Source organism: Mesoplodon mirus (assembly GCF_964341445.2).
Source record: "Mesoplodon mirus genome assembly, chromosome: 9".
NCBI lineage: Eukaryota > Metazoa > Chordata > Mammalia > Artiodactyla > Ziphiidae > Mesoplodon > Mesoplodon mirus.
This window is the reverse complement of record NC_138985.1, coordinates 69373500-69379499: the sequence shown is the minus strand read 5'-3', so window position 1 is coordinate 69379499 and position 6000 is coordinate 69373500.

The window sequence follows — 6000 nt, the reverse complement described above, 5'->3', positions numbered from 1 at the left end:
AATAGCCCCAAACTAGAAATAGCTCAGGTGTCCACCAACAGGAGAATGGATAACACACTATATGATATTCACATTCATACACTACTACTCAGCAATAAAAAAGAACTGATTCAAGCAACAACACTGATGCCTCTCACAAATATGCTGAGCCAAACAAGCCTGACACAAAGTACACACTGAATGTTTTCGTCTAATCTATAGTGGCACAAAGCAGATCAACGGCTGTCCAAGCCTGAGGGTGGATGGGTGGAAACTGACTGCAAAGGGGCTTGAGGTAACTTTTGAGGGGGGATGGAAAAGTACTCATCTTGGTTGTAGTGATAGTTTCACAAGTGTATGTGTGTGTCCAAACTCATCAGATTGTATACTTACAATGGATGTTATTGCCCTATGTAAATTATAAAGTATCAGTTGCTTTTAATATGCTGAGAAGAAAAAAACTTGATTAGAAATATAACACCGTTCTCATTGAGGAAACAGGCCTCTAAAAATGGAAATGAGTTAACAAATCTATCTGCTTGTCTTTACTGTAATCCTAGCATTTGGAACACTTTCATCTGTTTTCACCTTTGTTTTAGCAGTACTGACACATACCCAGGTCTGGCACAAGGTATACAACTCTTACCAGATGCACAAATATTTTCTGACGACTTTAATAACCTTAGGCCTTGAAAGATCTGACACAAATGCTTATTCAAGAACCAGGCTAGAAGGTGGTCAAAAGGCACAAACTTTCAGTTATAAGATAAATAATTATTAGGGATGTAACATTCAACATGATAAATATAATTAATACTGATATATTATATATGAAAGTTAAGTCAGTAAATCCTAAGAGTTTTCAGCACAAAGAAAATTTTTTCTTTTTCTTTTATTCTGTATCTACATGAGATGATAGATGTGGTAATCATTTCATGATGTATGTAAGTCAAATCATTACGCTGTACACATTAAACTTACACGTGCTTGATAAAACTGAAAAGAAAGAAAAAGAGCTAGATTTTGTGCATCCACGTTACTTATGTATCTGCTGTGCCATAGCTGATTACCAACTTCTGCTATAGGAATAATGAACCATAAGCTCCCTAAAGGCAGGATCTATCTTTTTTCCTGATCAGTGTCCACACAGTGTCTCACACAGTATCTTCCATCTCTCAAATGTTCAATCAATATGTGCTAAATGAATGAACCACTTCAGTTTACCCTGCATTCTAGTTCAAGTAACTCCCACACATTCTTCTTCATGGTGAGAAGACTTCTGAAGATCACCAACATTAAGAATGAAAACTATACGAGACTATAGCTACTCACATGCCCACACAGTTACCACAGTGCTTTCTAGTGATTGATGTGAGTGTAATAAAACACTATCTTTGAATTATTAACTGCTACATTTTTCATTCCTTGCATTCCTGGTTGCTATGGCAGCTTACTCAGTGACTCATTGGCAGCTGCTGCTTCAGTAGGGAGAGACAATATGGATTAAAACAAAGACAATTTCAATTTCAATTTCAAGTGTCAAAGCTGAGTTTTTGAAAGCCAAAGGAAGAGACGGGAGCCTGAAAGCCGAAGGGCTTTTGATTTATCAGAGCCGTGTTCTGGAGGCAGAAAGGGCTTTTAAGAATCTATAAACTTCGCTGTGCAAATCAAGGATGTAAGCCTGGCTGAATAAAGTAGTTTATTCTACGAACCACAGAGCTGGGAAGAATGCATAACAATACAGGAGCAGTTCTCTCATTCAAAAAGATCCAAGAGTTCGATCAAGCAGGAAAAGAGAATTGGAGGGGATGAAGCTACAGCTTAGTTGCAGAGGTCTGAAACATGTCTGGCACTCTCCTCCTCAACGGCTGACACCCTAGTTTCGGGGTATGAGGAAGCCCTAGATAAGGGCTGTACACTGGCTACACAACAGGATCACACCAGAACAATCAACTCAAGAATCTCTGGGGTGGGATCTTTAATATCTTTAAAAAGCTGCCTCTGATTCCCTTCCTACCTTCTGAGTTGATCTAATGTTTAGCCAAGTGCTGAGAATCACTGGCTTATGAGGATCCCAAAGCAGAAGAGTATAATATCTGTCTTCCCTCGGTGTAGTCCATTCTTGCAGACAAACTCCCTGGCAATCCCACCCCCTGACTCCTTTCAACAGCTCACTTGAGCACAGAATCCCACACAAACTAGAGAACATCCTACTGAAGAGAGCTTAGAATTGACTATTGGTGACTCTCAAGCTGGATTCTGAAGAGTCTCAGTTTTGTGAATGAGGGTCAGGTGAACAAATTTAGAAGTTTAAGCATGCATGTGGTAAGAAAGTCAACTACTGGCTAGAAGGCCTGAAACTCATGAAACTGCCCCCACAGAGCTCGACACGGGACAACTTAGACTAGTGCTATCATCAGCACTGCTCACAATTCCTACTGGTCATTTGGCTAAAACTTCATACACTAATTCCTAACTACCAAACTGACCAGTTATTCACAGCCTGTGTGTGCTCACCAAGAAAACTGATGATGACAAAAGCCAGTGACATCTATAAGAGCACACAAAGAGGATTCATTAGACCATCAACCTTTTCAAGATATTTCCACCCCTATTGAAAAAAATCTGGCAACTCTGCCTCAATTTAGTAACAACATAGGACCAATTCTGCTCATGCGTAGTAGCTACCTTAACTTTGAGAAACTCAGGTCTTCACAAGTTGGAATTACAAGGCTTTCAAAAACATTCAGGTTAAGGACAGAGTAGAAAAACAACCTCCCAGTCATCTAGACCTGTGCATCCAACACGGTAGCCACTGGTCTCATATGGCTCTTGAGCACTTAAAATATGGCTAGTTCTGAATACAGATCTGCTATAAATATAAAATATATACCAGATTTCAAAGACTGAAAAACAAAAAGAATGTAAAATATTTCATTGATAGTTTTTAAACTGATTATATATTAAAATGATAATAGTTTGGATACTGAAGTACCTCAGGAAGGCCTTTATAGCCTTTGCAATGTTTGAGTTCCAGCAATGGTTGAACCATATACCGTTTGACTTCCTTGACGGCTATCCTCTGAATACCTGGACATGAATATCCTTAACGTTTACAGATTTAATAACATTTCAAATATTAATGAGTTACTCTGAAAGGCTCATGACATACAGTAACTTGATATTTTTCCAAAATACAAATTTACATTGCTAATCCTGTACAGTTTGCTTTCAGTTATCCAGCTACTAAATGATCAAGACAATCCAAAAGCATTTAAATCTCAAACTGATTTTGTTGGAAAGATTTTTTGGTCAGGTAGTTTTAGAAATCTCACAAAATAATGAACACTGAATTCATAAGTTTACAGGAAAGAACCACAGAAATAAGGCACTGTATGGTAATAACAACTCTGTCATTAAGGTACTTACTGCAGAAAAACTGTTTTCACTCTATGTGGGAAACCAAATTTTAAATCATGTGGTAATATTTATGAATATAAGCATTTTTGACATTTTAGAACAATTCCCTTTCAGGTGTTAAGTTTCTATTATTCTCACAGGCTTTCCTTGTAGAAACTCCTAGTCTAGGAAGTTCCAAGTTATCTTCAGGAGCACCTTTGAAACGATTTGGAGATTTTGTGAAAGTTCCCATGGATACGCTGTATTAGATTAGTGGATGGGGGGGCGGGGCTTGACTCCTTGACCTAATCTAATACAAAGATATCCCAAGGTCTTTCGGGAACTAATAAACCTCTTCTGGCCCTCCTCTTGCATAGCCTAACCCTCTCATCCCAACAGCAATATCCATCAGGAAAGCGGGATTCATCCTTCCTGTCTATTACTAAAAAGACTCTGCTTCCAAGAGTAGTGGAAGACTGGTACAACGCACAGGGTATGGGACAAATGAATCAAAGAGAAAACCTCAAGAATGCTTCAGAGTACATCTTGGCATTTCACTAAGCAAACCTACTTAGTGCAATGGCTCTACTCCAACAGGTATCTGAGGTTAAGGGAGAGATTAGTGGTGGAGGAGTCCAAGTCACCCAACCCACCCATTTAAGATCTTTCATGTTAGAATTGTTGTTCTTTATCTCTAGTTCTCCAGCAGATACTTCTGGCATAACTGGCTTTTCCCAGGGAGAGACATTCTGTCCTTAAGATTCCACCCTTCAGGGACTTCCCCTGGTGGTGCAGTGGTTAAGACTCCGCCTGCCAATGCAGGGAACAAGGGTTCGAGCCCTGGTCCGGGAAGATCCCACATGCCATGGAGCAGCAACTAAGCCTGTGAACCACAACTACTGAGCCTGCGCTCTGGAGCCCACGAGCCGCAACTACAGAGCCCACGTGCCTAGGGCCCGTGCTCTCCCAACAAGAGAAGCCACCGCAATGAGAAGCCCGCGCACCACAACTAAGAGTAGCCCCTACTCACCGCAACTAGAGAAAGCCCGCACGCAGCAATGAAGACCCAACACAGCCCAATAAATAAATAAAATAAATTTATATATAAAAAAAAAGATTCCACCCTTCAAGATGTGGAAAAAGTACAGCGGGGAGTTGTCTTGGTCTTATCTGTCATCCCTTACATCTAAATGACTACCAAGGTGAGTTAAGTTCTTCCGTCTTTGTTTTCCCTATTGTCATTGCTTTAGTTTTGCCCCTCATCATCTTGCCTGAATTACTATAAATTTTCTACAGGTCTCTCTGCCTCTAGTCCCATTCGTCTCTAACCTGAAGGGTAAATCTGATTGTCTTTTTCCTGCTTAAAATCCTTCAGTCATAGTTTGGTACATACACCTCTTCATGATTTGTCACCTGCTTACCTCTCTAGACATAGCAACCCTCCAAGAGTGCCATGCTTGTATGTGCTAAGCTTTCTGCCTGGGAATCCCATTCCCAGCCTCCTGCTCCACATGTCCTTTTATCCATATCCCTAGAGCTATGATTATTTCTTCTTAAAGACTTAGTCATTCTCTTGCCTAGTCTGAGTTTAATGACCCTTCTCATTACCTCCACAACAGCCTTTGTGTGTACTAATGGCTATCAAGGCATTTACTACTCCTTATTTGCTTCACCCACTAAAGATTAAATTCCTAGAGGTCAGTTTTCCTTGATTTCTGTATTCTTGGCTCTGTAACAGCCCACAGAACCAAGCAGTGCTTAATATATAACTGCTGAAATAATAAATCTCTAGATTTCAGCAAGAGCAAGATCAGAATCCGCACTGTCCTCTGGAATACTTAAGTTTCTTCAACATATCAGTTAAGGTTTATGAATTACTCCTACACATCATGAATGAAGAGAATAACAAAATTCATTCACAGATGGGCACAACTATTTTTATTGTTTATAAAAACTACTAACATTATTAAGTGCTTACTCTGTGCCTGGTGCATACACGTACTTTCCCATTTAATCCTCACAACAACCCTGAGGTAGGCAGAAGTATTACCTCTTTTTATAGGTGAAAGCGAGGCACAGAGAAGTATCTCACCCAATGTCAAGGAGATGGCAAAACTAGGCAGTCTGGCTCCAGAACTCATGTGGTTAACCATTATGCTACAAAATTCAATACCTCTTCCATCATGAAAATTGTGCTTCAAAAGATTAATAACTCTCCTTTTAAAAACATAATGGAATGTTACTAAAATACAATCTAAATTTTAAGAGTTATGATTGTGCACTGGCAGACCATCCCTCCCCAAAACTTAATAGCTCTCCAGTAATATTTCAAATACAAATTTACAGAATAGGTTTTACATTAGAAATTTCACAGTACATCTTTCCTAATGGTTACGGTAAAAAGGCCTCTTTGTCCATTACCACTACAAACAGTCGTTTATTAAGCTATTGCAGAATTTCAACTAATATTTTTAGATCCAATTTTTGTGGTAATGGGTTGAATTGAAAAAAATTCAATTTTTTCTGTATACAAAAATAAACTGTGACATCAGTTAATTCATGGTAACCTTTCAGCATTCAGGTAATTCTGTTTTACTGTAATGCACTGTCAACTTCTAGACA